This window comes from Microtus pennsylvanicus, chromosome 10 (genome assembly GCF_037038515.1).
Source record: "Microtus pennsylvanicus isolate mMicPen1 chromosome 10, mMicPen1.hap1, whole genome shotgun sequence".
NCBI classification, from domain to species: domain Eukaryota; kingdom Metazoa; phylum Chordata; class Mammalia; order Rodentia; family Cricetidae; genus Microtus; species Microtus pennsylvanicus.
In genome coordinates this window covers 103,986,817-104,004,251 of record NC_134588.1, presented here as the reverse complement: position 1 = coordinate 104,004,251, position 17,435 = coordinate 103,986,817, and positions in this window count along the sequence as shown.

Below are 17,435 nucleotides of genomic sequence, written 5' to 3'. Positions count from 1 at the left end.
AATGTACCTTCTTATTTATAAAGTCTATGTTGCAGGAAGGAAGGCGAGTGCTCAGCGGCTAAGAGCTAGGGATTACCAGCTCCTTAACTCACAAAAATTATAGGTTTGTTTTCACTCAAGAGTTCAAATTAGGACCCTTCCAAGAATTTTTTTGAGTGTGTGGTTAGGAGAGGAGGCTCCTCTGGGAGTCGGCACGAGAGAGGATTTGGAGACAGCAGGGGACAGCCAGAGAAAGCCAAACTTGAACAAGGCTATTTTAGAAGGGGAGACAAAAAGAGAGGATACAATGTATTTGCTTGGGAACAAGCAGGACCCATCATCCTGTGGCAGGAAAGGGGATGGAAGGTGCGAGAACTCTGCTGAGACATCATGACTCTTGGAAACTATGTGCACGCAGCATTGACTTGTCATGGAGGGTCAATGACCTCATTCCTGCTGATCTGAGGGTATCATCCCACACATTCTGGGCAAACCATTTCCAACCCAGTATTTTTTGCAAAGAAATGTCAGGAAAGAGAAACATAATAAACCCTTAGCTTGGGTTATCTTTAAAGGCCAAAAATATGCGTATATTTTCACTAACTTTCTATATTTTCAAATATTGTTTTATAAGTATTACTCTTGCAATGGAAAAATACAGCAAACATGTCATTATGGTCTGTGTCTAATGATAATGAAAAAAAATTGAGGGACAACAAATTGTTCTGTTCTAACATCCTAACTTCTATAAATTTCTGTTGCTTATGAAAGAAAATTGCCACATATTCTAGTCTTTTCTATAAATAAACACCATGTGTCTTCTTATACCACAAACTATTTTGTGCTTGTTGTGCCTTTTTCCACTGTGCATGTTCAGCCTATCAATGTCACCTCCTACGCCCTGCAAGCCACACAGAACACAGCCACCTGGGGAAGTGGGAAGGCACCTCCTCTCAGCTTATCTACCTAGGGAAGGAATTTACTATGCTTTATGTCAGCCCAGTGGGCTCAGGGTGTTAGAGTCCAATGTGCTTCTACTCAAAAGGAAAGACAGCATATTCCAAAGAAGCATAGTAAATACAATGAAAAGCAATGATATGTAACCAAAGAAACTCCCTTCCTTTCTCATGTTCTGTTTGTCTTTTAAAGTGGTGACAATTTAAAATGGTCCTTAATGAGGCCGGGAAGATGGTTTGGATGGCAAAGTGCTTGGCATACAAGCATGAGGACCTGAGTTCAGATCCTTGACATACATGTGAGACTGAGTGCAACACGTATGTGTCACCCAGTGCAAGAGAAATAGAAATAAGAAAATCCATGGAGCTCACTATCCAGCCAATCTAGCTGAGCGATAATCTCCAGGTTCAGTGAGAGACCCTGCCTGAAGAATAAGGTGGAAAACGAAAGAGGAAGATATCTAATATCAACCTCTAGCTTCCGTCGGTGGGAGTCTGTGCCCACACATATGTGCACACATGCACACAGATAGTTCTTGATGACCACACAAAACACTGAACACTGCGGGGGTCATCTATAGGCTTTCTTTATCAAAAGTTAATGAGTGAAAATGAATGACAATGGCTTCCAACCCGGAAATCAAAATCCAAACAGATAGGCTTTGGACGGGAGTGTCAAGGAGAGTGGAAACATGAAAATGCTCCATTTTCCTTTCCCAATAGGTGACAATGGAAACATTATAGTCACAAGTATCTGTGGTATGATTTCAGGCCATCATATCACAAGCTAGTTTATTTTTCTGTGGCAGTCATCTCCTTTCTTTAAAGGCAGCCTCAAGGGTTGACGAGATGGCTTAATAGGTGAATTGCCTGCTGAGTAAACCAAGGCCTTGAGGTCAGATCCCAGCACCCATGCATGAAAGCACATTTCTTAAACCCTAGTGCTGGGAACTAGAGACAATAAGGCTTCTGGGGCTCACTGGTCAGCAATATAGCAGAATTGGTGGACTACAGATCCAGTGACAGACTGTGTTCCAAAAAATAGGTGCAAAGTAATTGATAAAGATACCCAGAATCGAACTCTGGTCTCCTTAAAGACATAGGCATGTAAACCTGTTGTGGAAGACTGCTTGTTCATTTCCTGGCTACCCAGACTTCCTAAATAACCACACAGAAACTGTATTAATTTAAATCACTGCTTGACCAATCACTATAGCATATTCCTAGCATGTTCTTAAATATTAAATTAACCCATTTCTATTATTTTAGATTTTACCACAAGGTTCGTGCTAGTGGCTTGCGTCTTTCTCCTCTGGCAACTACATGGTGTCCCCTGACTCCACCTTCTTTCTCTCAGCATTCAGTTTAGTTTTCCCCACCTAGCTCTGTTCTGCCCTGCTATAGGTCCAAAGCAGTTTCTTTACTCATTAATGGTAATTACAGCATACAGAGGGGGGAATCCCACATCACCTCCCCTTTTCTGTTTAAATATAAAGGAAGGTTTTAACTTTAACATAGTAAAATTACATATAGCAAAACAGTTATCAAGCAAGAATTACAGTTACAATATTTCATCTACCTTATCTTTTATCATAACTAAGGAAAGCTATAATTATAACTATCTATTCTTCAACTCCATCAAAGACTCCAGAAGGATATAATATTACCTAAGTAAACAGGAAGTACATTGCCATTATGAAAAAATATCTTGGAGGACTTAGGAATGATACTCGAGTCATGCATTCTCTCTATAAGCCAAATTCCCTCACCCTTTCCTCAGAGAAATTTATCCTCATCTCTTTTATAACATCAGTTGTTCTTCTCATGCCAAGAGTAGAGACAGCAGAGTAACTCACTGTGGGGAGCGGTATTAGGCGTCTTTGTGGATAGGTGGGCTGTGTGTTGGACCCCAGCAATCTGGCTTTGTAGCAGCACACTGTTGGAGCACATGCAGCAGGGTCAGAGGTCACATGAAGGAAGGATGGAGGGGAATGCTATACTTAGACGCCTTGTGAAGGATCTATTTAAAAGGCTTTCCAAGATGCTTATAGGTTTAAATACAGTACTTTCACAAATAGACCAAATGGCTTAAATACCGTTCCTTCACTTTGCAAAGGCTCAGATTTTCCTCTCTGGTATGAAGTGTTTCCAACATCAAGTATGGTATCATAAAAAATATAGTTTATAAAAAAGCCTCCTGATGCTGTAAAAATTAATAGTTTTCTTGGAGGTTGAATCTCTTCAGTTCTCACAGTGGTAAATGGAAGTTTAACAAAGGATTTCCTTTACCCTTACATCTTGTAAAGTTAATTGGCTCTCTTGTCTTTGTTTTTCTCATAAAGCTCTTTGGGTGGGGGCCGCTGTGAATGTTCACCACCAGAGTCCTCTCAGCCTATCACTCAAAGACCTCAATATCAGGCTGAACACACTGAACCTGATAGAAGAGAAAGTGGGAAGTACTCTACAACATATGGGCACAGGAGATCACTTCCTACTTATATCCCCAGCAGCACAGACATTAAGGGCAACATTGAATAAATGGGACTTCCTGAAACTGAGAAGCTTCTATAAAGCAAAGGACACTGTCACTAAGACAAAAAAGCAACCCACTGACTTGGAGAAGATCTTCACCAACCCTGCAACAGACAAAGGTCTGATCTCCAAAATATATAAAGAACTCAAGAAACTAGACTTTAAAATGCTAATTAACCCAATTAAAAAATGGGGCACTCAACTGAACAGAGAATTTTCAACAGAAGAAATTCAAATGGCCAAAAGATACTTAAGGTCATGCTCAACCTCCTTAGCGATCAGGGAAATGCAAATCAAAACAACTTTGAGATACCATCTTACACCTGTCAGAATGGCTAAAATCAAAAACACCAATGATAGCCTTTGCTGGAGAGGTTGTGGAGTAAGGGGCACACTCATCCATTGCTGGTGGGAATGCAAACTTGTGCAACCACTTTGGAAATCAGTGTGGTGATTTCTCAGGAAATTCAGGATCAACCTACCCCAAGATCCAGTAATACCACGCTTGGGAATATACCCAAGAGATGCCCTATCATATGGCAAAAGCATTTGTTAAGCTATGTTCATAGCAGCATTATTTGTGATAGCCAGAACCTGGAAACAACCTAGATGCCCTTCAATGGAAGAATGGCTGAAGAAAGTGTGAGTGATACAGGAAAAACGCTCCATCCTGGTAGGTTGCTGAAGCCTTCTTCCTAAAGACACTCCATAGAAGAACCGCCTTTTTGCCTTGAGTGACCCAAATTAAGAATATCTCTGTCTTAACTGCAAAATCAGGACCAGTGATCTAAAACAGGAATGAATCCAATCTGTTATAAAAGTCTATAAGACAACATGACCTGAAATTGCTTTGGTCATCAATTACAGTTCTTTGCCATCTTCCCTATCAAGGAATTTTTCACCTTCATTCAGATGTTATTTCAAATTTCTCTCCATGATAGGGGAAGTTCTTGATTGGCTTGTAGGGGGTGCCAACCTTTAGCTTGGTATCCTGGTGGTCAATCTAGTCTATTCTCCAATGTACCCATCACAGGCCACAAGCAGAGGATCCTACAAAGAGGATCCTACCCTTTGACTCCTGGCTCCACGGAAGGGAGTTGTATGTGCTCTTGGCTGACTTCAAAAGATCATAGCATCAAATTCAACTGAGCTCAGCAGCTTGTTTTCAGTGAGCCTCCATTGGCCAGGTATAGGATAGGTTCTAGGAGAGTATAATACAAATGTGAACTGCATTCCTAGTTTCAGTTGACAAAAATACTATGGAAAGGATTAAAATGCTTACTGAAAAAAAGAGAGAAAACATTATTTGTTGAATGACAGTGTGACAGGCAGAATAAACTCTACAGAAATGAGAAAAATAGAGAAATACAGGACTTTCTGATCACAGTAGCTGGGAATGGCTCCGTGCAGAAAATGGGACAATATTTGGAAATTTACCTCTTGGTTAATTTTCATTTGAGTCACTTCTCAGATAAACCTATCCTTTCCTTCTACAGAGCTAAGTAAGGCCTGCAAGCAGCCAGTCACTTTAGTTACTAGACAACTTATTTCTAAGACTGAGCATTTTTTATGTTAGTTGAATCTGTGTTTGTAGTTTCAGTGAGACATTTCATAAATACATGGAAGTAAAAATACGAAATCCTTTCTAGAAAAGATGTTTATTATGTGCCATTTTGCCAGCTTTCCATTACCATAACAAAATACCTGAGGTGGTGAACACAATAGGAAAGATTAGTTTTACTTCCCAGTTTTGATTATTTCAGTCCATGATCACTTGAGCCGATTGCATTTGGCCCTCTGGTAAGACAGTACACCACTAAAGAATGCCAGGATAGCGCCATGCTTACTTCATGGTAGTTAGAAGTAAAGGGGAGAGAAAGATATGAGCATCCCATCATCCCACAGCCCCAGTGACCTAAAGCCTCCTACTAAGACCCACTCCTTAAAGGTCCAACATCTACCAGTAGCACAAACTGAGGACCAAGCTTTCTCCACATAGGTTATACAAAAGATAAACAATACAGTTTGCACCTTTAGATCATCGGTCCAGGTGAGTCATCTTCCCTTTGAGTACTGATAAAAACCAACATAAAAGTAGAGAATGTGTTAAAATTTTAAGAGCTCTCTGCATGGATTTGTTCATGAATGTCTTTTTGTTCTTGGTTCATTTAAAAAGAACTCCAGTTGGAAATCATGACTCGTAGGAAGAAGACAACACGAACTCTATCCTATCCTTGGACTCAGCTAACGAAACATAAATTATGTTTGGTCATAAATTCAGTTTAAAAGTTACTATGTGTTCAGTTATGTGTTTTTTATGATAGGAATAAAAAGTTAAAATATATGTTTCACTTTTAATAACTCTCTGCTTTGCATCACTTAATTAACCTGTCAACTATAGACCCAAGTCACTGGACTAGTGGGGTGAAGACATGGATCCAGGTTTTTCCTTTCCACTGGAAACTGGTCAATACAATTTCTAGTCTAGCACATTTTGCTTTTTCATAAAGTGACCAAGGTTGATCTCACCATAGGCCTGTCCAGGCTTCTTAATCATCCTGCCAATCAATATACCAGATTTTACAAATTTTCTACAATTGCAAGCCATAAATGTCATTCAGGAAGTGAGTGTGTATTCAACCACGCCCTAGAAAACTGCATTGTAACAAAAGTATCCCCTTGTCCCTAGCCACTTACTGCAAATAAACACTATCAGTATAGAAAGAAATTCTTCAACGTATTGATTATTAACATAAAGATAATATAATATAATCAAGTATATCCCATGTTGTTGTCAGAGGCTGTTCATTCATTCCCAGTTGCCCAGATCCAAATAACCACACAGAAACTGTATTAATTAAATGACTGCTTGGCCTAATAGCTCTAGCTTCTTATTGGCTAGCTCTTACATATTAAATTAAGCCATTTCCATTATTTTATATTTTACCATGAGGCTTGTGGTTTACCAGCAAGGTTCCAGCTTGTCTGTCTCCTGCTCTTATTGACTCTGCCTTCTTTCTCCCAGCATTCAGTTTAGTTTTTCCCCCTAGCTCTATTCTGCTAAGCCACTGGCTGAAACAGCTTTATTCATTAACCAATAAAAGTGACACATAGACCAAAGGACTTCCCACATCACCATGTTGTTATCCTTGCCCAAGCACACTAAGGAAATCCATCTTTTCCAGAAACACTAGAAATCTCAGTCATTCCCACTCCCTAGCTCTGATTTTTCTCTGGGAAGTTCTTTTTGCATAAGCGCATCACCCTTGTACCTAGAGATCTCCAGTCCACTCTCCAGCTAACAAAGCCCTAATCTCTGACCTTACTAGCCTTCTGTTGGGATGACCCCTTCCAAGAAATCCAGATTACCTCTAAACCCAGGGGCTTTGACTCTAAAGTAGTCCTGCCAAATTAAAGCACAACACATTTGCAGAAGTTTGTGTAGTAGAAAGGCCCTTATCCCAGGAAGACAGTGCCCAAGAGCTCACCAGTGGGCAAATTATAGAATATACATTTCTCACTGAAGAGCAATGAGATATGGACAAGTGGATTTTCGCTGGGTTTTTTGCAGACATTGTGTCATGAACATTCAGTCTCTTTAGCTGGCTTTCTCCCTTGAATCTGAGTCTTCTATTCTTTAGCGAGGTACATATTAGCAGACTTGAAGGCCAATGAGGATGGACTATTCCCTCATACTTGGAACTTATAAAGCCAGGAAGCCAAATACTGAGTTTTATATCTATTGGCTCACTCCTTAAATGTTAATATAAATGGGCCTGTCAATAATGTGATCCAGAAAAGTCCCCTCAGCAAAGTCATCTGTCCTTGATGCTTGAATGATATAGAGGCTAACAGAACATGGATATCAGCACAGTGTTCTCTTTACCCTCCTCCATTCTCGTGCTGTGAGATATAAGAACATTCTTCATAGTAGTACCTTTGGTTACCACCCATGCTCATTCCCTGAAGGTACCTCCCCTTACTCTGTAATAAATCCTGTCTGTCTTGATGTGCCTCCTCTTGATGTACCTCACAAGGACCAGGGAGCTGAGGGGAGGACAGATTGGAAGCCCAGTAGCACTTCCTCTAAGTGTCAATAGTTACTGCTCAAGTGGTAGAGACCGTGGATAAAGGGGAAGGCCATTTAATGAAAACACAATTTGAGTCCCTAATAGAACTATGGTTATTTCCAGAACTATTTTTCAACTGTATGTCTCGGGGTCTTATGCCTAACCATACTGTGTATTCTGCACTACTGATCTAATTGAATGAAATAGAATTGGGTAAAAGCTGAAGGCCAGTGCTTCAGCTCATCAGCCCAACCAAAGATGCTGATTAGAGGAGCGTGCTCCACACCTTCTTGGTCTTCAGGTGTGCTAACATCTGACTAGCTTCCCAACATAAGGACTCAGATATAAGGGGGAAAACAGCTAAAAGACCATGAATGCTTATAATACTATGTCTGCAAAATGTCTAAATACAAAACATATCTTCATGTCTTGATGTTCATCAGGGAAAGACGCCTATCATTTGCCCATCAGAGAGTTGTTAGGCACTGTCTTCCTGAGATGAGAACCTTTATACTATTTGGACACTTAGCCACAAAAGTGAAGTGTGTGTCACAAATACATATCCTGAGAGCAGTTAGGGGAGGGCCATCTCCCCTCAAGGCCATTCTGCCCAGAAGTGAATACTAAGGCCAAGATAGAAGCTGTGAGGTCTTAAAGATTGTGTGGGGGATCTGATAAACAATAGGCTGGGGTGGAGTATCAAGACAGGGTCAGAAGATTTCTCTGGAGTGAAGCAGCTAAAGCACATGATATCATACTCTTGGAAGGCCATGGAGCCACAACCAGATACATAGCTTATATTCTCATATGTTGGTTCAACATTCCAGCCTCAATACACACATTTTAAAGGAATCAAGGAAACCTGTGGACCTCCAACTCCAACCGACCTGTACAACTCCATATCACCATATGACCTGTAAAATAAATGATGTGTGGCTGCATTGAATGTCCAATTTTTTATATAATGATTTCTTACTTGAAAATAAACAGCATGATTAATGATGCAGAAGGAATACATGTCTCCAGGCTCCAGCGAATCACAGAAGAAGAGAAAAGCAGCAACAAAAAAAAATCTCATTTGTCCACTGTTTTTCAGTGTGTGTTCCTCCCTAGGGAAAGTTGCTACTAACTTTGACAAGGCTTGGAAGCAGCGTGGACACACGGCAAGTGTGCCTGCTTCAAGAGGCATTCAGTTGGGCTGACTTAATCAGTTACTACTGTTCTCCTGAAAGCATCTGGAGGCCCAGCCCCATTGTAGAAGTCCAGGAGGACAATGGGCAGTGTTAATCTCGTTCCTAAGAGCAAAACAAAATAGAGGTGACCACTCAACTGCAAAAAGTAGGGAAAATGACTCTGTTACCCGTGTTGTGTGGAGAAGAAGCAGCACAGATTGAATGCAGGGTCTCAGACACAAAACAACCTATTCCTTTTTCTATTCAAAAACATTTGAAAAAATACATAAAAATACAATTCTCTTTCACATTGCATCCTCTGAGAAAGTAGCTCTCAACATTAGACACTGTTTTCACAAAATACCCTTAAGACCCGTGTCTCCTGAGAAGCACCACCTAGTAAGTAATGATGAGGGAGTAATGATCGTTAAGGACCTGTTTGTTCTTGAATGGACTCCAAGATCAGCTTGCTTCACCTTAAATTCCATTCAAAATTAAGACATTATGTTACTGGACACTTCAGTTCATAAACCTATCCGGTATTTCAAAAGAAATTAGGAACAGAAATGGGTAAAGGAAAAATTAATTTATTAACAATTGGACCAAACAGGGGAGGGAGCTATTTTCTCCCAGAAAGCAGAAGAGATGCAAGTTTGTCTCTAAGTTTAAGGGTTCTGTTCTAAAGAAGCTGGGAAAGCTGGAGCAAAGATTGCCTCTATTATTTCTTCTCTGTTACAGATGTTTACACAAGCCTGGACCAAAGAAGACGAGATCTTCATGTGTTCCCATTTTTAAAATAGAAGCATCTTGGAGGTTTGTGGGATGCAAAATTCCCCAGCCATCCTGGGCTCCATTCCCATGACAGATGCAGAATGAAAGTTCTGGTACTTTCTTTGGATGGCAATCTCCTCTACTGTGTGCCTGTTTAAACACACTGATTTTGCAAGAGAAGAAAGATGATGGTCTGGGAACAGGGTCAGCCACAAGCATCTATCTTTATAGTATTTTCTCTCCCTGGGGCTTGGGAATAAAATCACAATTAAAATCATTGTAAGATTCCAGCATTTTTTTTAAAGCCAAAGATAACGTGGTCATCTATCTCTAGTAATCTTACAGGTTCCTTCATTTATTATGAAAAATCAACTATTTTACCATATTACATTATACAGAATCTTAAATCAGCATGCCCAACTCTAAAATTTAAGTTACAACTGAACCAAGTTTTGAGTCTAGAAAGAAAAGTTATTCCACTGAACACTTACATAACGTGCAGGATAAGCCAGAGGTCAGCAGGCTATGACCCAGATCCAGCCCAATGCCTGGCTTTTATGAATAAAGATTTACTGGAGAATGAGCTTGTCAGATCATTGATCTACCATCTAAAGTATCAGTCACATTACAATGGCATAATTAAGTAGTGGTCATAGAAACCACATAGCCTATAAAACCAAATAGGAAAAAAATAAATTTGCTGCCCCTTTGTGACCAGTTGATATGGAAATTCAGTGGGCATGCCTAGAAGAGTTCCACATTCTTGTTTCTTGGAAGAAAGAGTTGGAAAGAGTAAGGCAGAGAGTAGCAAGACAAGTGAGAGAATGTATTAAGAAAGAATACACTTTCCATGGGAAAAAAAGGCCAGAACAAAGAGAAAGGTCAGTAGCTCAAACAACTACCATGTACAATGACCTGGGCTTTATGTCACATGGTGTGGGATTTTATGATCATCTCCATAACACAAGTTGTATAGCACATGCTCCGTTACATGAGCTTGTTGCATATTACATGTCTCGTTAGCATCTTAACTCTCCAGAAAGAGGTGTGTAAGTTAGTATTATAAAGAGCCAAGGGGTAAATAAGCATTCTAATGAGACACTCTGAGACACTGTTGTCCTGCACCTGTAACTCCAGCCAGTATTGTTAGGCTATGGTGGGAATTTCTTCAACTTCATTCTTTGCCAGCTCCCTTGGTTTATCCACTATCTTTCAAAGGCTTTGGGCTAAGCCTTTGGGACTTCACGCTCCCCCTCATTGTCCTGCCCCAACCTGGATAAGCTGAAGCTTATTCTTCGAAGCAAAGTCATTTTGGTTCTGGAGCTGAGAAGAGATAACTCAAAAAGCATCCTCTGGTGTAAGGAATAGTGACTGAGCTCTAGACACTGTCCTGGGATCTCACTCCAGCCTCCCTTGGCTCCTGGGGTCCTCAATGAATTCAAATGAGATAGTGTAGTATAGATGTTTATACACAATATTATGAGGACTCTCAAAGACTCCAAAGGCGCCATTGTTGAGAAGATGTGTTCAGAGAGTAGCAGAGGGAAGTGACTAGGAAGGTTACTGTGCCGGGCACATGCTTACGGGGTAAATGTGGACAATAGTGAAGGGGCCATAGCACCAATCCACATATTTATGTGGCCTTTATGCTATTACTTCAGTTTCTAGAACAGACAGCATCCCAGAGTGGTGGTTTCCTATTCAGATAACTGACAGGCCCTTTGAGATTAACCCTTAAAAGAGAAGGCAATGGTCTCTGCTGTTATTTCCATAAAGCTTCCAGTCACATAGGTGTAGTAATATGAGCGGCAGGGCTGCGTTCTCAGCACCCCGGCCGCCTGCTCAGCTAGCTTATGCCCCGAAATAATTACACGGACACTGTATTCTTTTAATCACTGCTTGGCCCATTTCTATCTAGCCTCTTCTAGGCTAACTCTTGCACCTGGACTAGCCCATTTCTAGTATTCTATGTAGCACAGCTAGGTGCGCTTACCAGGAAGATTCTAGCCTACGTCCATCCTGGGTCGGAGCTGAATCGCGTGTGTCTGGCCTGGTGAGGGGAGCATGGCCTCTCTCTGAGGCGTCTGCTCCCGAGAGGAGAGATGTCGAGTCTGAGCTCACTTCCTCTTCCTCCCAGCGTTCTGTTCTGTTTACTCCTCCCACCTATCTTCTAACCAATAAAATGGGCCAAGGCAGTTCCTTTATTAGCCAATGACCTTCCTCCATCACATAGGAACCTTATAACCTGTCTGGCAATTCAGAAAATCGTGTCTCCACCCAGGACCAGAGATATAACTCAGATCCCATTCTCTTTAAAATTATAGTAATAATTGCCAGGAGGAAAAAAAATCTTACCTCAGTGGATCCCAGCAAAGTCCCACCCCTCCCCCATTTTCCTCCCTTACATACCCTATGGAACACTCAAGGAAGGTCCAGCTGAGATGTGTTCCCTTTGTCTCACGAGATATTTCAAATTCTAAGGAGGATAGTTATCAAATTGCCATCTTCCTTTACTTACCCCTATTTTTCACAATTAGTGTGTTACCAGAGGCACAGCAGTGTGGTCCCAAGGCTGATCTGGGCAGGGATTCATCCTTCATGAATACCGTTTGGTAGATGCTCCCATTCTGATATCTAGCGTGTGGGCAATTGCAAAGGCAGGCAGGGTTTGTGCACTGGGTGTTAATTTGATTCTGGGTGGCTTTAATTGTAAGCTCAAAGGCTGTTGAGTTTAAGCTGGGCCTCTCCTTAAGTTACTCCACCTTATGTAAAACTGTTGTTTTTCAGAATGTCTTTTCCCTTAGGACACTCTGGTTTATAGGCTGTTTTTTATTCTTTGTAGCATGAGGGCCTGCTTGTTGGGGTTTCTGTCCTGCCCAGTTCCCACAACCAGTAAGCCCCAGAGAAATTCACACAGAGGTCTCCAAAAGTTATAAACTAAATGGCCCATTAGCTCAGGCTTCGTATTAGCTCTTATAACATATATCAACCCATTATTCTTATATATGTTAGCCACATGACTCAGTACCTTTTTTAGTGGGGCAGGTCACATCCTGCTTCTTCAGTGTCTGAACAGGACTGTGGGAAGAGCTTCCTTCTTCCCAGAATACTCCTGTTCTCATTGCCCCACCTCTACTTTCTGTCTGGTTGTCCTGCCTATACTTTCTGCCTGTCTGGCCAATCAGCATTTATTTAAAACATAATTGACAGAATACAGAAATGTCCTGCACCAACTCTTTTTTTAAGGATGAAGGATGACTGTGTACCTGAGTAGACACTTTACCTGCCTGGTACTATCCGCTCAGCATGGACAGAGAGTGAGCTTGGTTTCTGGGACTAGAAAGCATGCTGCCCTATTCATTTTCTGGGGTAAACTAAAACTACAGAGGCATATAGGGAAATTAAACTCTGTGCAAGGAAACCATCCCCAAAATTTATCAGACATGCCAGACCAAAAGAACAGGTGCAACCCTCTCATCTGGATCCTATAGAGTGGTGGGTACCCAACACTGCTTTGGAGATAGCTCCCACGAGTTTATCATCTAACTTTATGTATGCCATCTGACTGATGACAGAGAACTCCCAACTCTCCCCAGGGCTTCAATTCAGCTCGATCCCCACTGTTGGCACAGCCTACTCCACTGCCCTTGGCCATTTGCCCATTTGCCCATCTGGATCTACCATGCATTCTTCTTCCTGTTCCTTTTTCTGTACCCAGCATTTCTGCATCAGGACTTTGTGTGGTTCACTATCATTATCAATACAGGTTCTGCTTGCTTTTCCATCCTGCTTCTCCTGAGCCATGCTGTGGCTTCCTAACCCTTCAGGGCTACTCTGTAACTGGCATACAAACATACAGAGATGTAGGGATAAGTCCCGCCCCTTAGGGGGCGTGTTCGCCTCGGGCTAATGTTTACCTATAAATCTGGCGAGCATGCTTGCAGTGCTAGCTTCTGCTTTCCTGGTCTCCTTGGAACCGTGGTTCTGTAAGTCTGTTTCCCCATTAAAGCTGTATATATTTTTACAATCTGTCTGCATTCATTTACGCCGTTACACAGAGAGCTATATTTACACTCTCTCTCTCTCTCTCTCTCTCTCTCTCTCTCTCTCTCTCTCTCTCTCTCTCTTTCTCTCTCTGTGTGTGTGTGTGTGTGTGTGTGTGAGAGAGAGAGAGAGAGAGAGAGAGAGAGAGAGAGAGAGAGAGAGAGAGAGAGATGAGAGTTAACAATCAAGTTTGGGATTAAAGGACCTGTGTTCACATTATCCAGAGTTACCAAGGAAAGCAGAAATACCTGGCAAGTTGATGTCATCAAAACCATCATGTCTATTCTTTGAGAAGTCATTTAAAGACTGTAGAAAGGACATTGTGGATTTTGATGGTTGTGTTTTGAAATTTAGAATATAATAACAACAAAGAATCATAGGCTAGCTCTGTCAGCCTATTCCCATGGAGATCAGACTCGCTAATCGACCCTCATGTTTGATTCAAAAGCACTCTTTGTGTCTCTCTCTATTATCTGCTCAGCTGACAGAAGCTGATGAAAAATGAACAAAATTAATTCTCTTGCAGTTCAATAGTTTGCCTTCAGTTGTTTTTGTGGCTCTAACCAAGCCACTTGGCCTCAGTTACCCAAGGCCTTGGAGTATAGTCCAAACTGGACACTCTTGCCTCTAATTTGAAAGCCTCATATCCTGTTTTTCACTCATTCTCCTGATTTTAGCAGATGTTGGCTATTAATGTGTCTGAGAACTTGGGATGTTTCAATTATGTCCCAAAGAAACAGGCTATTTGCACTTTGTGTTTCCGCACAATTGTGACTCATTTGTCGCTTTCCAGAGTACCACTATCAAAATCACTAAGTTACAAACTGCACAGTGTGAAATGAACCCCTCTCCAGCACCCAGACCCTGGGTGGCAGAAGGCAGAAATGCTCCCACTGCGCTCCCATCGGCCCACTTCCTTATCACTATCCACAAGTCCCATCTGCATAATTTTATCCAGGCAAAGCATCCTGGTCTTGAAAGATCAATCTGTCCACCTGACTTCCCCGCCTGGGTGGCGAATCAGGGTACAGTGGGGAGCTAGGCTCTAAGTGTGTGTGTGTGTGGTGTATATGAACAAACAGCAGGAAGTCTGAGCTGGTTGACAGCGACACAGCTGGAGAAAGCTGGTGACGCCAAAGCCAGAAGAGGTTGAGCCACGACCACATTGTTAAGTTTCTCTCAAGACCACAGTAACTGGTCAGGACAACTGAGCTGTCTGTCTCCATTCATTTCTCATGCGCTGCCAGACTTCTAATAGTATTTCATGAGTTTGTCCTTAAACCTTAGTAGCTGTTGAAGGCAGATGGTAAAACCCGTCTCATCTGATTTAACAGCGCTGCTCAAAGGAGCAGAAAAAGTCTGCACGAGGGTGAGATTCTAAAACTGTCGTTCAATTCAACATAACGACCCATGTGACACTTCCCAAATCAGTTCATCAGAGCCAGGTTAGCAGAGGAGAGCTGATAGGCCTGGGCTTGAGGGCTGGTTCCATTGTCTGCTTCGTGACTCACTAGGCCTCAGATCCTGTCCAGTAAAACACCTACTTTACAGTCTATAAAGTAAGAAGGTTTTAGGTTGGAAAGAAACATGGTCATTCATATAAATCACTCAAGGTAAGACTTGCCACTCAATAAAAGATAAGAGTCAAGTTTATCAGAGTGCTGGATGGGTGTGAGTGTCAGAGCTACTACATCATAAGGGAGATGGAGCCAGGAGGACTCCTACCAGTTAGCAGATGCCATTTGTGGCTTGGTGAATGTTGTGTGTCGTAGCTTTTCAAAACGTGTCAGTGTCCACGCTCACCACACAGGCGCTGAGCACCTAATCCACGCTACACATGGGAGGAGCACTGAGCAGGTCTTCCAGGCTCATGCTTTATTAAGACGAACAGTGAAGAGCGGGCAAGAGCTAAGAGCATGCCCTGCGGGATCAGCTAGCTTACTTCAGAGAGGGATCCCTAAGGAACTAATGAGGAATTAGGAGATGGGAAATAAGCAATGGAGCTGGCTCTGTCACAAGGTTAGCGTCTTAGTTAGGGTTTCTATTGCTGTGAGGAAACACCATGACCAGAAGCAATTTGGGGAGGAAAGGGTGTATTTATTTTACCCTTCAGGTAACCATCCATTACAGAGGGGAGTCAAGACAGGCATTCAGAGCAGGAACCTTGAGGCAGAGGCTGATGCGGAGGCAGGCATCGAAGGAACGTCGCTTACCAGCTTGTTCATTATCGCTTGTTCATCACGCTTTCTTTCTTTAACTTTCTTTTCATTTAATCTTTGTGTGTTTCCCATCACGCATCTTGAGCCCATTCATTCCCCGTCCCTGCGTTTCTGCTCTCTGCCCTTGCAGCACCCCCACCTACCCACCATGGGAAATAAAATTTAAAAGAGAAGCTACAGTGTGTGTGTGACATAGTGAATCACTTTACCAGGGTTATATATTGGCCTGCCCCAATATCCACCCCATCTGTGATCTGCTGGAGCGGGTGAGGGACCGGTCCTACAGACCCATACCCATAGCAGGATCTCCACACACGGGGCAGCGGTAGGATAGTTAGCCTGTTTTCCTATAGCACCCAGGACCACTTATCCAGGGATGGCCCTACCTATCGATCACTGATTCTGTAAATGCCCTACAGGCCCCTCTCTTGTGACTTACACTTGTCTGAAGTTGACATAGAGCTAGCCAGCACCATGAACAGGGAAGAACATGTTATCAGAGGCAAGGCCACAAGATGTGAGAAGTCTCTGACATGAATCACAGCACACCATAGGCTAGAAGAAAATAAATACAGCCAGAGAGTATTGTTCCATGGGACCCTGAAGCAGAGGTAGACGGGATCTGCGTTAGAGTCCTCAACCTGGGATGACTAGTAAGGGCTCCATGCTAGAGGCCGCAAGCAGCAACTGAAGGCTTTCCAGTACAGGTGGATAAAATGGTGGTCTCTGCATCAGAAACTGGGAGTCTAGCTGGGGGGGGGGGGGTCCTCGTCTAGCTGGGAAGTTGCTGTGGCTTCTTTTCCATCATGCCACATGGCGCAGTGTAGGCAGACCAGACACCTGGGAAGATGATCCGCGAAATCAAAGGGAAATGGACCGTGGGGAAGGACAAAGCGCTGGTTCACCTGCTCTCTTTGAATTTCACTTGTGTTCAGTGATCTGAGAACACCATAGTGACCTGATTTATAGCTACTGCATCTGACAGGGCTAAAATGTGTACACACACACACACACTCACACAGACACACACACACTTAACACATTTGCCATTTTTCCTATCTTCCCCATCTTCACGTCTTTCTAAGAAAGGATTCTTGCTCTACAAGTAAGGCTTCCTTTCTGAGAAAAGAGGGCAAAGCTCTCACAGACGAAGTGGAAGAACAAATTAGTCGAATTACTAACTAAACCAGGAAGCAGAGGAGAGAAGCAGGAAGTGGTACCTGAGTTGTGACAGTTTAGGAAAGCCTGGCATGGTTGAGGAAAGAAACAGGGACGTGATAAAGTAGAGGAGGGTTAAGAATGAGCTGAACACAGAAAGGCATTTTCCATGGTGTTTTGTGTTGGAACAATGTGATTGTAAAAGCATGCCTTTGGACCTAAATTGTTTTTCAACTACTTTCAATTCAGAGGAAGCCCTCCTTTTAACGTACTGTTGTGATAATGTGCTGTGGAAGGCGACCCCAGAATCTGGAAGATGAATTTCCAGAAAGTGTGCTTGTAATTCTTGCCAAGAAGAGAAATGAGCCGGGGGTGGGGAGGGGGTCATTTTCTTTACAATCAAATATAGACGGTATGAAGTAAAAGGCTGGGCAAACACTGGTTGTTTTCCCCTTTCTTCTGTGCTTACATAATAGCATTTAGTAGGAAAAGTCTGGGAAACGATAAAAGAAAATGGAACTCAAGGAAAAAAAT